The 14,108-nt window shown below is 51.0% G+C and overlaps 1 protein-coding gene across 2 annotated transcripts in view; it reads left to right on the top strand.

The window, feature by feature from the left end:
* Window positions 1-14,108, top strand: part of CACNA2D2 (calcium voltage-gated channel auxiliary subunit alpha2delta 2) — a 217,923-nt gene that overhangs the window by 144,677 nt on the left and 59,138 nt on the right. The window lies entirely within an intron of this gene.

Raw genomic sequence — 14,108 nt, 5'->3', positions numbered from 1 at the left:
GCTTGTGGCTGGTGATCAAAATTAAGATTTTGCTGTTAGCTGGATGACAGCTGGAGCAGCAAACCCCCTCGCTTACCTGAGCTGGGACATGATAGACATCCTTCAGTAGCAGAGTGCTTTTAGGGGGTGGTGGCAAGGAGCTTGCACTGAGGTGGGAAGTCAGCAGACTGGGGAGCTGGGGTCTGTGGAATAGTTGGGGGCAACAGTTTGAAGGATGCTGGACAGAAATAGGGCATCTAAGCATGTACAGAGGTAGGAAGATGATGGGCAGGAGGAAAGTGAAAGGAAGAAGTGGAAAGCCCAAAAAGGGATTTAAATGGAGAGCAGGTCATGACAGGTACTTGTGGAAGGAGGAGGCGGAGCTGGCTAAGGTCAGGACTTGGGCAGCTTTCAGTCAGTGGTGATGGAGTGTGTGAGGATGGGGTGGAGTGGAATAAAGGAGAATGTGGACCCAGCAGAAGGGGGCTGCAGAGAGCAGCATGTCTGGTCAGCTCAGCTCTCACTGAGGAGTTAATTATCTTAGTAAGAATCATCCTATTTAAACAAGATGCTCTTCTGAAAAGGAGATTAAGCAGAGGGAGCGTTGACAAAGCACTGAGCAGGGCTGCCAGGACTCCAGCAAGCTGCCAGCTGCTGCTCCTCCCTCCCCACCTCTGTCTCTGCTCCCTCCCCGATTAACCACCAGTCTCCTGTGGCCACCAGGCACGAGCAGCCAGGCCACTGGTGCTTATCCTGGCAGCAGGGGTGAGTGCCATGGGGAAAAGGCAGTGAGGATTTGTGGCTGAAGGGTGGCCCTGTGCTTGCTGCCTGACTTGGCTGGATGCCCCGAAGGTTTGCAATAGTGGGAACGATTCCTGGGGAGAAGCATGGTGGGCATGGTAGAAGGTAACCCTGATGATGTCAGGTGGGATGAGCCTTGGCAGGAGGCTGGAGAGAGAAGGTGACAGCACAACGAGCTGTTTGAGCTGCTCAGTCTGTGAATGGTGTCACCAAAGCGAGCGGCGCCATCTGTGGGGCTATCAGATGGGCCACCAGATCCACCTCGTGCCTCCTCCCTGCTCTCATCAACATCTGTTTGCCTTTTGTGTCCAGCAGGCCTCTGAGTTATGAGGCTCTTTCCTCCACCAGGATCTTGGGGAGATGATGAAGAGTTAGATGAGCTCTCCATAAATAGCTCTGCCATTAAAAACCCTCAGCTTCTGTTTTAATGTTAGCAGGATTAGCTGTCCGCAGAAGTATAGGCTTAAGACTCGGCAGTAAGCTTTGCCCTGGTAATATGTCTCTATTTGCTCAGGCTTGATTTCTCCAGCCAGCCTGGCTCTGAATGCAATAAATTTTGCTCTTCTTTACACCTCAACTGATGACTTATTCTTTGGAGCCTGTGTCCTTGGCTAGCCAGAGACCCTTCAAAGCTCCATTTTGTGCTTGCCTACTCTGAAACCAATGAAGTCCCTTCAGAAAGGACCAGGATGCGTGTAACTATTAGGGTTGAAGGACGTTACTGGTGCAGTTCTCTAATCTCCAGATTAATCTTATTTTTGATTAATGGCCAGGACACAAAAGGGGATGTGCTAGTAAAATTTATTGGGGTGCCACATGCATAATGTGGGTAGAGGAGTGTCAGGCTGTCACCGAGGAGCCCCATGACCTTGAGGGCTGGAAAAGGTGAAGAGGCTGGGACGTCAGGGTGACACGATGCAAAAGGATAACACCAGCATTCGGGTGAGCACAAGAACTGCTTCTGCAATAGAGGGTTGACTGACTAGAAAGTCAGAGCTGTGCTTGTTGGTTGTAGGGCGACCATGAGCTGCTGACATGATGTGCCTGTGGCAAAAGCCCACGTCATCTATGGGTGCTTGTAGGGGAGCTCCAGACAGCGAGATGGAAGGTCAAAATGCTGTCCCAACAGGGCTCTGGTGAGCTGTGGTCTATGGTGTGAACCTGTAATCAGTAGCCATGTGTGCAGTGTGCTGCCCTGGGACCCCAGCAGCCTGGGAGCAGCTCGCTATCCTCCTTGGCCATCCCCGCAATGGGCTGGAGCTTCCAGGGATGGGGGACAAGGGGGCTAATGGGGGGACCTGTCCCTGTTTCATCTGGGCCATCTGCCTGTAAGCATGGGTCAGAGCCCAAAGGTCAGGGGGGAAATACAGTTTTTCTTGTAAATACAGCAAGGGGGTTAATGTGCAGAGGGAGAGAGGTTGTTCAAGCTCATATACAGCATCAACCCCTGAATAATGAGAAATTTCCAGTGGATATCCCTGGGCCGCATACCTGAAGGTTTCTAACCACCAAAGGAAGCTGATTCTGGAAAATCACTTTACCAGCCATCACAGGGGCAATCGGCCAACCTGTCTTCAGGGAGCTTCATTAGCAGTTTCCAAAGGGGTTCCCACAAAGCAATGCCTGTGGTTGGTGATGCCAGGACACCTCCAAGGCCACTGACGTCCAGCCTCCCGCAAGCAGAGCCAGCGTCTGCCTCCGCAGCTCGCTGGTGTGGCTGGGGCTGTGCCACACAATGCATGCTTCTTTGGGGTTTGGTTTTTTTTTTTTCACTGCAATATAAACCCGGTGTGTCTTGAAGGCCATGCATGTGTAGGGGGATTTGCTGATGGCTCATCTTTCTATCAGACTTTTTCAGCTGAATGTTAGTTTATTGCTTTTGCAAATTGTCTTGTGCCTACACAGAACCGGCTGCCTCAGCAGAGGGCTTTGCCAACAACGTGCTCTATAAAAGGGTTATTAGGATAACAAGAAAGAAAACAGAAACCTTTGCAGAATCATAACAGTATAGCGTAGCCCCCCTCTTTCCCTCTCCCAGTTTATTACTCTCAAGAGCTTCTGAGTTGGACTTCAAACCATTGCACTGCTGAATATCAAGAATAAGTTTAAAGTACCCTAGACAGGAGCTAACTCTTCGGCAATTATCTGGTCAATGGCAGAGCACTGATCTGTAGCTCGGTGTAAACACCATCAGGAAAATATGCACAGTTTGCAAATTAAAAAGCAATTCCATCGTCTCAGCCCAGACCAGGAGCCTTCTGGTGTGATTAGGGTCTCACCGGTGGAGCCGAACAGAGCATCCTTCAGGCCTCTGACGTCAGTCCTTCGTCACCAGAGCCTGTTGCTGGATGTTTCTGTTTTATCTGCAGTATTTTTGTATGAGTCTGGGGGGCATGTTTTACCAGATGTTTTTGTTTTCCAAAAAACACCACAAATTTCACTGTTAAAGGGGCAGAATAAGGCGAGAAAAAGCCAAATAGTCCCTTGTGATACTTTTGAAACAACATTGTGTTTTTCTAAACTTGATGGAGAGGGAGACGTATAGTGAAATGTTCTTGTTGACACACCACAAATTGGGCGTGTTTCTTGTCTTTCTAACTTTTGGGGTCAACTTCTATAATAAAAAATCTTCTTGGCTCTACTCATCTCAGATTTTTCTCTGCCTGTTGTGCCTCACAGTGCTCTCTGCAAGAGGGGAGTTGTTCTATCTGTTTGAAGCCAGCTGGGACAGACAGAGATTAAGTGCCTTGACGGAGGTTGCAGAAAGCCAGAGCAGAGATTGTGTCTTAAGGCCCCCAAAGTAGTAAAGGGCTGGATTCAACTGCCTCTTTCTCTTGCCCATTTTTGTCAGGGCTCAAGAGACTTCATTGCTAATTCTGGGCTACATGCTTAAGTGCTGAGCTAAGACTTTTGGAGGTGAGTCCTGGAGAGTGTCATGATCTGGAGGGGATTTGCATGGGCACAGGTTTTATGGTTGGACTTGGAGACACATGGGCAGTTTGGTGTGTGAACACAACACCATAACCAGCTGATGTGAACACTACACTGTAACCAGCTGCCCACGGAGTTCCCCGCAGTTTTGTAGGTTACTCTGCAAATCTGCTTTCATTAAACCCAGGCCTTTTAGTGGAAAGATGATGGCAGTCACCTCCTCAGCTATAACTCTTCCCCTTGCTGTAGGGCAACCTGAGCTGTCTGAAGCCAGAGGACTCCCATCCTGGCAAAGACAGGACACCATCTTACGTTAAATTTTGCTGGTTCCTGCTTCTGTCTTTCCCAGCCCCATTATCTGGGCTCTGCTCAGCTCCATCTTTCACTGTCCCCATTCAATGAGCTCTTTGAGCTCTGAACAGGAAGCAGAGCCAGCGTGGGTTTTGCGTGCCGGGTACCAGGCATCAGTGGATCGAGATGATGATGGGTCTAAGCGTGCAGGGTGCCTTGCGCGGGGCACTGCCAATGCCCCGTGTGTGTCCCCTGCCCCAGCGGTGCCTGTGAGACCGGCTGGGGCTCAGTCCCCTTCACAGCACATTCCCAACACAGCTCAAGCAACAGCCTCCTAAAATGGGAAGCAGCGCCGCGTCCCCATCCTCCTAGGAGCCTGCAAAGGCCACCTCCTGTCAGCTCCGATGTCCCGTTCCCATAGCAATGCTTTCTCTCCGCTGCTCGTGGCCAGTGAAACGCATGATGAGACTCTGACATTGTTCTAGATGCTGCCAGGCTGTGACAGGCAGGGCAGGGAGGGACGGCAGTGCTGGCTTCTCTCTGATATCCTTTGCTTGCTGGATCACCCTCCAGGTTGGCTTCGGTGGTGGAAACTCCCACTGGAGGATTTCTTTTTGAGATGACAAATAACCCAGCAGCCAGTACATGGGTAGGTGTCAGCAGGAAGGAGCCGTGCTCAGTCTCCAGGGCTGAGCTGCCAGGAGCTCCAAGAGCTCCTCCAGACCTCTGCTCCGACAATCTGGACCATGCACGTGGTGACAGTCCCTTGGGTGCATGGCTGGGAGGTGGCATAGGATGATGCCAGCACCTTCCCAGCGAGCTCAGCCACAGGAGGGGCGCAAGGGAGGTGTCTTCTTGAGGCCAAAGCTTCCAGAGGAGGCACCTGCCCTGGGCATGTTTCTTGCTGCACAGTTTCTCTTCACTGCTGAGCATTCCTCGTTTTTAAAATTCTGATTTTAAAGTGGAGGAAAGGACCTGGTGCCTTTGGGTTGGCTGCATAGGGAGAGTGTTTCTTTAACCATCATATCACTCTAGTTAGGCTGTCATGAAGAGCTCAGAAGCTGCTTTGCTTGGGGTGTCTCTGCTGGGAGCAAGTCGCCCCCTCCCCAGCTGCAGGTCTGCAACAAAAGACCTGTCTCAGCTCTGCTCCAGCCTGTGTCACCTACACCGTGTTCCCCGCACAAACCCAGGAGGTACATGAGCGTCAGTGATTGCGCTGGGCGAGGATAAGCAGCTCGGCTCCACTTAAGCCGGGAATCAATAGGGGATTAATTGGTATTAGGAGAACACACGCTGCAAAGGGAGGGTTCGCCCTTCTCCCGAAGGTGAGGGAAGCCACAGACGGGGCATGGGGGTCCCTGGCAAGTCACCCTTCAGCACTCAGCCACCCGTGGCCACCAGGAGCTCATGAGAGGGATGCTGGTGTCTTGGGAGCGCGGTGGAGAGCTGGGAGCGGTGCCAGCACTGGGCTTCCACAGGGAGATGGCCGGGCTCCCCTTCACCTTTCTCCACTCAGAGTTGGCCCCATGGGTGCTCTGCCTCGAGCAGTGCCTTTTGTTCACAACGCATTTTTTTTCTACAAGGGCTTTTAAGGTGATTCCTTCCATCTCTTTGGACTTTTTAAGCTATGGGCCAAATGTATTCCCACTGACACCAGCGTAGATGTGTTAAATGCTGTTGTGGTGGCTCATGCTCCTCCTCTGCTGGGGAAGAAGGGCTGGTGGTGTGCCCAGAGAGCGGGGTCACCGTGCTGGCACCTGGCGGGACTCGGGGCTGCATCCTGCTCTGCTGGAGATTAATTTGGAGAAGAGGCTTTCTTGCTTTCCCTCTCCTAAAATTGCATTTTCTTATTTCTGGGTTTTATGGCTATTAAATCCATATTATACACAAAGTGTAGTGAATTTGGAAGGAAATTATACTGGGATTTTTTTTCTTTCCTATGTGTTTCGTGCTGATTCTGCACGTGCAGAGCAAGGCCTGGGACTAGCCGAGTGCTGTTCCCTGCTGCTGTTTCATCTTGGTTTACTTTCTGGAGAGGAAACAGGGAACAAAAAAGTTATTCACTTTTCTCTGGGAAAACTCTTGACGTTTTTCTTATAGCTCTCTAATACCAGAGATAACCTTTCACTCAGAGTTTGTTGGAGGAAATCAGTTATATTGGATGCCTGGGTGTGAAAGTCTTTTCTTGCCCACTTCCTCCTTTTGTGCATGTTGTTTCTTCTCACTGTTATTTTTTCTGTCCAGCCAGCCCTCCCTGATGGTGTTTGGAGCCATTTGGGTGTAAGCAGTGTACCCCATCCCACGTCCTGCTGTGAACAAGTCCCATCCCACCAGATTGTGTTTTTGAACAAGAGGGAGAGCGGGCAGCATCTTCCTGTATCCCCATGTTAAATGGCAAATGGGTCACCTTCCATTAAATGTGCCACACATTTGAAAAAAATAAAAACAGAATAGAAAGGGAAAACCACTGGGAGTGATGTTGAGGTTCAGTTTATCCAAGACATGAGCTAGTTCTGCTTGCCTGGGTTTGATGCTACATCAAGCACCAGCTCAAACCATAGACTTACCACACTTACCACAGAGAAACAACACACGTTTGAGCTCCTGTCCTCTTGTAACTTTGTGCATATATTGTCTTCTGGGGAAATGTTCCATTTTGGGAAGCGACTAGAAATGTTTACAACAAATTATATAAAAATCAATAGAGTTGCTGCAGATGGGTCTGCCTCCCCATGAGTGTTGAGCTCTGAGAGAAGACATCTCAGTGCTCTGCTCCTGTGGCTCCTGCCTCAGCGCAGTCCTGGTTTACAACAGGTTAGCCTGGGAGAAATTATAATACCCTCGTGTTCCAGTTTATAAGGTAGCAATCAGATCAGGTCAGGTTTACGATCCACCTAGCTTATTACCATCTCCATTAGTAGCTGCTAGCAGATGTAGGGAGAGAAGGATTATTACTCTTGCAATGCACACTTAGCTGGCAGATTATTGAAATTTCTTTCTAATCCTAAGCAGTTACTTGGGAGGTATAAATCCTTGAGTGATAGCGCTTATATTCCTCTGTACTTTGATCTCAGCTAGCACAACCGATGATACTCTGATTAATCTGATTTTTGTTCCTTAAAAAACGTATCGTGTCCCCGGCATCTCGAAGCGTTGAGTTCCACAGGGAACTGTTTCTCATCGTCAGATCTGAACATTTAAATAATCAAGCTCAGAGGTATCTTCTCTTTTACATGGAGGTTTATACATCTGTGTCCTTTGAAATTCATTTATTCCTTTAAGTGAATCAAATCCTCCAAATGTTTTCAGTCTGTCACTGCCTGGGTTCCTCCTATGCTCCCAACAGATGCTTTGCTCTTACCTGCCCCGCATCTGCCTCTTCCCCTGGTTCGGCACGGCAGAGCCACGTGCAGTGTCACAGATGAGGGACCCACTGATTTATAGACCTGCTTGCTAATATGACAGTTTTATTTGCCGCTCACTTTTGAGCACAAACTGGCATCTTTAGACCATCGCCTCCGCTGAGATGTTTGTGCTCCAGACTGCCTCCATCTCTTCCTCTAATGGTTGGGGTTAATTTGGAGCTACCTCAGCATGCGTGATGGGTCTTAATTTTTCTTCCCCAAAAGCAGTACCTTGGATCTGCTTACCCTGAATTTCATCTGTGGACATGCTGTTGAATTCCCTGAATGAGCTGACTCCTTCCAAAGCTACTTGCATGTGTATCTAGTCCCATCTGACATTTTCCCCCCCTGTAAGGGATTTCCATCTTCTCACTGCACATTTGTTCCCCCTTAGTATGCTCTGCTATTCCCTCTTATAGCCAGGGTTCTGGTGCTACTGCATTGGAAGACATCCTTCTCTTTCACCTCGTGTCCTCTTCCCATCCTCTCTCATTTCACCTTCCCCAAACTGACCAGGCTTAACTGAGATCTGTTGCACAGAAGAGCATGCTTTGAGATTTGTTTGCTTTTCAGGAGATGAGGCGGCCCCAGCAGTGAGCAGCAAATGCACTTTTAGAGAACCTTGGAAGAAAGGCTTTGTCACAGGTTTTCTCAAGTCAAATCTCCACCTTCCCCTGCGCTTGTTTTCTTTTCCCTTTCTTCCCACTTGAACAACAAAAAATTAAGACATGATGGGACAGGTGGAAATGGATGGCAGTGGTTCTACTAGACTGCAAGCTTGGCATGGCTCAACTCTGCCAAGGTATTTTAAGGGAAGACAAATGCCCGTCTCACAGCGCCTTGTACAAATGAGGTGGCGTCACCCTGGCTGCCCCTCGGCACCGCTGGGCCCCGGCTGGCGCTGGCTCAGGGTCCGGTGCCTAGCAGTGGTGCTTCAAGAGGGACACATGAGCTGTGTCAGTGGTTTTACCTCTGCCCTGTGTGATCCCCAGCGCTCTGGAGCCACTGGCTGCAGGAGCCACATGATGCCTGGGGCCACTCAGCTCAGCAATGCCAAGGGTTTATATACCTGGACTCAAACACAAGATGAACTTGTGTTTATCTTACTTCTCATGATTTTGAAGGTCATCTTCTCACCGGATGAGAGGAGCATGAAGGGTGTTCGGTTAGCGTTGCCGGGATTAGCCAGTGCTTGCTGTGATCACGCTGGCTGCAGCAGTGTGATTCGGTGTCTTTTGCATTACTTTGGATTTTGCTGTTGGTGCTGGCCTGGTCACACCAAGGTGCTGATGTTCAAGCCAAGGAGGTCTCCAAGGCTCCTTTCTAGGGCCCATCAGGGTCACAGCAGCAACTGCTTAGCCACGTGCCTTGGCCCTGAAGTGGGACACGAACATTCCTTATGGATGGTGTTGCATCAGCACCTCCACACTTCTTATCCTGCTGTAAAATCTTTGAAAGCTGGTGATATCTGGAACAAGAGATTTCTTCTGGCTCCAGCATTTCGAGTGCTTGTGCACTGAATGACAAAACAGCCAAACGTCCCCTGCAGCCAGTTTTGCAGGGACAGCAGTAGGACGCAATACCTGCAGTGCTCAGTTGGGATTGCTTTGCTTCTGCTTCACCACTTGCCCAGTGCGGCCTTCAGCAGGGCTCAGGCAGGGACACATCTGCGCAGCACCTGTTTATATATTTTTTCCTCCCCTTCCTCCTCAGAGAAATCAATTCCATTCCCCAAACAATGGCGAAGGCCTTGAGGAGATATTGATCTGTGGCAGAGCTGGAGAGGGGAGCATTTGTGACACAGAGATGCTCTTTTGTAAGTAAAAGATAATTACCAGATCATGGGGACACTTGCTGAATAGGATGACATTAAATAGGCATCAGGGTGAAGGGCACCGAGTGAAGCATTGGAATCGTGCTGTCCTCCCCGGCAGCTCCCGCTCCTCCTCCCTGCTTCCCTCTGCCATTTCTCCTGCTCCCCACTCCTCCCCTCCTTTTGTCCCCCAGCTCCTTCCAATTTCATCTCTCTGTGCACTCCCAGTCATCCTGTCTCCCCCAGATAAATACCACATGACGCTAACTCAAATCCTTTCTCTCCAGCCAGGGGTCCCTGCCGCAGTGGGGATGCACCCGGAGCCAGCCGGCTGCCGACCCTGACACTGAAACAGCAGAAGGGGCTGCTCTCTGTGCCATGTTTTTGCCAGCGCTTCCAAATTCTGGTCTATTTTTTTAAGTGATAGCAGGGAAAACAGACCTCTGCAACAGCATTGACCACTGTAACAATGAACCCCATGGTGACTTTTAGGGCTGTCCCCCCACTCTGAAGCATCAGCTAATGGATCTGGGGTGGGGGCATCTGCTGGAGGACCCGGAGCCCAGGTCCTGGATTGCACTGCTGGTGCTGCGTTCTCCTTGGGAGCTGATGGTTGACTCTCCATATGTTGGTAGTAGCCTGTGGGCTTGGATCGCTTGTCTGCCTGTGCTGTCTTGAGGGGGTCCCAGGGTGCTGGAGGACACAGTGTAGTCATGACATGCTGTAGCTGCCTGGATGGGGGCACAAGTGGAGCTGGATGTGCTGGGGGGATCTGTAGCTCCTAGAGCAAGCACAGAGCTAGAAGAGAGGCACTTGGGAGCCTTGTCTCCTTCCGATACTGCTCCAAGGACCTCGGGGGATGCTTTCCCCTCTAGAGCAGCACCTGCTACTGCCATGAGTGACATTTCAGTTTGGCTCATGGGGGAGCTGCAACAGATTTATTGCCTGGGCTCTCCAAGGCATCCCCCTCCCCATCAGCCGCTGGCTCCAGGGTGCAAGTCCCAGAGCAACAAGGGTGTTGGTACAAGGTGTGTTCCCAGGTGTCACATTAGCAGGCAGCTCTACTGCTTGGGCTTGGTGTTGCGGGCAATCAAAGCTGCGTGGCGTGTTCGGTTGCAGGGCTGGATGCCGATGTGATTCAGTGATGACTGGGAGAGCCGCTGCCAACTGCATCTTATGAATTGGCACAGCACACTGTGAAAAAAAAATACAACTCTAAATACTATGTCGTAAAATGTCCCTTTTTATGTACACTGACACTGGTAGTATTCTCTTAATTACTTGCTGATACACTACAAATGGATCATGGTGCATTTTGCAAGATTAATGGATCCCTCGTGAGATGAACCACCCTCAGACCATAGGCTCTGCTGGCCTGGGAGGGAGGAGAGAGGGTCCTGTCCCTTTACAGGAGCAGCAGGAGCTGTGTGTCCCACCAGACATCATTGACTCATCAGGTCTCATCCAGATGGTTCATCAAATCTGCCACCACAGTCTGAATTCCAGCAAGGTCTGTGTTCATGCTTAAAAGCCTGGAGAGGCACAATCTCTGTCTTCATGTCTGTGCGGGCAGGTGACGCTGGGGCTCTTCAGCCCCACCCCTGGCTCTGGAGGCTTCTTTTGATTCCAACACATTTCCAAACCCTCCCTCCATCACTGCGGTTCCTCTAAAGAGGAAGCACTTCCCGGCTGTTATCAACATGGTGTCAGAGATAAGCAAGCGTTTTTCTTTACTCTCTGGGCGAAAGGGCTCTGGTGTCTGCGGGTGTGAACTGATAACAGCAGCAGCTCGCTCCAACCCTCCCCTTGGCTTCGTTAGGCATGGGGCTGGCACCTCTGACTGGGGTTGCTGCCATTATTGCTGCCTGGTTCCTGCTGCTCCTGCACAGCACCTTCAGGTTTTGCGTCTTTGGGCTTTGCATCCTTGGGTTTTGCCTTTTTGGATTTTGCACCTTCAGGTTTTGCACCTTCGGATCCTCACCAGCGAGGCCGAGCTGGGTGCGGGAGCGGCACGCTGTGATTTCTGTGCCTCCATCAGCTGCCAGCTCCCTCCAGCAGCCCTGTATCTCAGTGTTATTAAGTGTCTTGGTGTTATTCCCTGCCATCACCAGGCGAGAGCTGGCTTCGCAGCCTGACCTGCACCGTGCAAAAACAACAGAGTAGGAAACCTTGCGCCTTTAAAATAAAATAATTTTTTTCAAAAAAGGAAAAAAAAACACATTACCATTATTGAATAAAATACCACCAATTTTAAAAACTCTTTTAAATATTGTTGCTGTATTTCCAGCTGTTAAAATCTTCTGTATTTAGTTATCATAATAACAAAGTGCTACGGCTGATTTGAGCAGCAGGGAGGCAGCACCATTATTCAGAAGGATTTTAAATGGTCGGGTTTTCTTCCTCGCAGTGGTGCTCTCTTGCCTATTAGAAGTCTCTTTGTTGCCTTGGCACCTCTGGGCCCGGTTGGCGGAGGTGGCACCTGCGCATTGGCGGAGGGACCCGCCACCACTTGGCAACGCGCTGATGCCATGTGGCTCCGGCAGGACGCCGGGGAGCCAGCCATCGCCGGCATCTGCGCAGAGCGAAGCAGAAAAGCTCTGTCATTTGGCAGGGAGGTGTCATGCTGCAGAGTTAATGGGGAGAAAGAAAATGAGTGAGCAAGACCTGGGCCGCTGCTGCAGGGAGGTCTTCTCGGCTAAAACGAACCCCTGGGTGCTGGGGGAGGTGAGCATGCCTGCAGGTTGGTCTGTCAGCATGCCCACCTCTTCCAGCGCCCAGGGGCTCAGCTCAGTTGTGCTGTGTCAGCAGTTTGACCAGACCATCCCTGTCCTGATGGCAGAGGCACTGGAGGTGGTCAGGAGTGGGGGCGTCCTGGAGGAAGGATCCTCGTGGTCACCAGTTGAGCAGGATGAATTACGTTACAAAGGGTACACAAAGTCCCGTAGCTTGCTCCTGCCCTGGGGCATGCCAGGTCCTTGTTGCTGGTGGCAGTGCGGTGCGGCTGGGTCCCGCAGGATGGGCATCTCCTATGAGGGGTCAGTTACATATGTAGGTGAGATGATTGCTGAGCACTTGGTTTCCTGACCCCAAATTGGTGGGGACGGAGAAGAGGGCAGAGGCTCCCGGTGTGAGACACTGCTGCAGCGGGTGGGATGGCTGGAGAAGCAAGAGCAGGCTGAGGACAAGGATGCAGCACATTTTCTTCCTATAGAAAAATGCTATTTTAGTACCATCTCCCCGGCGTGGTGAGGGCTGACAGAGATATTAAAAGTGTGCAAAGGCTCTCAGAAACACCTTGAGTGGCCGGGCAGAAGCAGACTGCTACCGTGTGGCTCTGGGGACCGCAGCATTGAAGGAGCCAGTGAGAAGGACCTGCAAGTGCCATGGGACAGCCAGCACCGGCAGGGACCTGGGGGGAGGTGGCAGAAGGTGCCAGGTCCAAATGACACAAGCTCACAGTGCTGCTGGCTGAGCAGCAGGCAGGGCTGGCAGCGACCTGGCCTCTCAAACATCACGTTTCAGGTACCAGGACATGTGAAAGTCTCGTAAACAGGAGTAACCATATTGTGCCCAGGCCCCACCACAGTGGTGTGTTCCCCAAAAGGTTACCTCCAACCAGCGACACATTGTGGGTAATGAGATGCAAATTGATAGCGAGACAATAAGGCTGTCTTGTGAGCCCTTCCAACGGGGGCCAGTGTTTAAAAGTCAGCCTGATTGCCTCACTGGCAATTTGCATAGCATTAACCACAGAGATTTTCTTTTTAAACTTGAACTCTTTTTTTTTTCCAGAGGTCACCTCAAACTAATTACAGCTCCAGCACTGCTTTACAAAAGAGGGCTCTGCAGTGTGAGGCAGTGGCAGGGCCTGGAGTGTGAGGAGGAGACTTTCCCAGTACGGGGAGGGTGGAGGCCCCGACTACGTGTACTTGGGTGGGTTTTTGTGCGTGCACTGAAATTGTTTCATAGCAGAGCCTTGTTGCATGTATGCGGGTGCCAAGCAGTGTGTCTGCTGTGGGAGACGGCAGCGGCAGGGCTGAAGACTCAGCAGACAAAAGGGGTTGATCCCCTGGGTTATCTCCAGCACAGGCACAACGTGGGTGTCACCTGCAGATGCAGCTTTGCTGGGCTGGAAGGAGTTGGGGCGACTCCACTGCCTGCTTAGGATGCTGCAGTGAAGAGGGTTGGAAAAGCCAAGCCTTGGGGTGTTTGTGCCTTTTCCTTCACCACGGTTTAGTTCACACAGTGATTTCAAGGTGTTTTCTTTGAAGCTGGTGTAAAAGTGGCCAAGGATCAAGAAGGTCTACAGGACAGTGGCATCAGGCAACTGGCAGCATGGTGTAGTGGCTCTTCAGCAATAACCTGGGCCATTTGCTTTTATAGTTGAATTCTGCCTGGGCTGTTAGTCTGGGTTCAAACTGGACTGGAGTCTGCTTAGTCTCCCACTTGGACTAAGATGATCATTGTAGGTGCCTCCTACCTGAACTTTTCTATTCTACTCTACCCTATCCTGTCCTCTGGGCAGCTCTGCCAGTGGGTCTGAGCAGCAGCCTGGAGCAAAGGCAAGCGGTGAGCAGCTTGTGGGGAGCCAGGGCTGCCCTCCCTTCCCCAGCGAAGCACTGCCCAGCAGGCAGGAGGCTCCTCAGAGGTTCAGTGAAGCCAATGCAGATGAGTGGCCAGTCAGGGCTTTGGGGGAGTTCCTCTTGTTATCCAGGCTGTCTTCAAGACATGAAATGCGTGCTCCGTGCTCAGCAACCTGGGCTGGAGGTGGAATGGTCCTTCCAGATGGTATCTGTTGGCCACAATGCTTGGTGAATGGGTTTGTCACCAGTTATGCTGTGGTGGGAATGATCCCTGCACAGCAGCAAGTCCGTGCTGCAGGAGACAGC

The sequence above is a fragment of the Columba livia genome, chromosome 10 (genome assembly GCF_036013475.1).
Source record: "Columba livia isolate bColLiv1 breed racing homer chromosome 10, bColLiv1.pat.W.v2, whole genome shotgun sequence".
Lineage (NCBI taxonomy): Eukaryota > Metazoa > Chordata > Aves > Columbiformes > Columbidae > Columba > Columba livia.
Note: the sequence above shows the minus strand (reverse complement) of the source record. Positions and strands in the feature narration are given on the sequence as shown.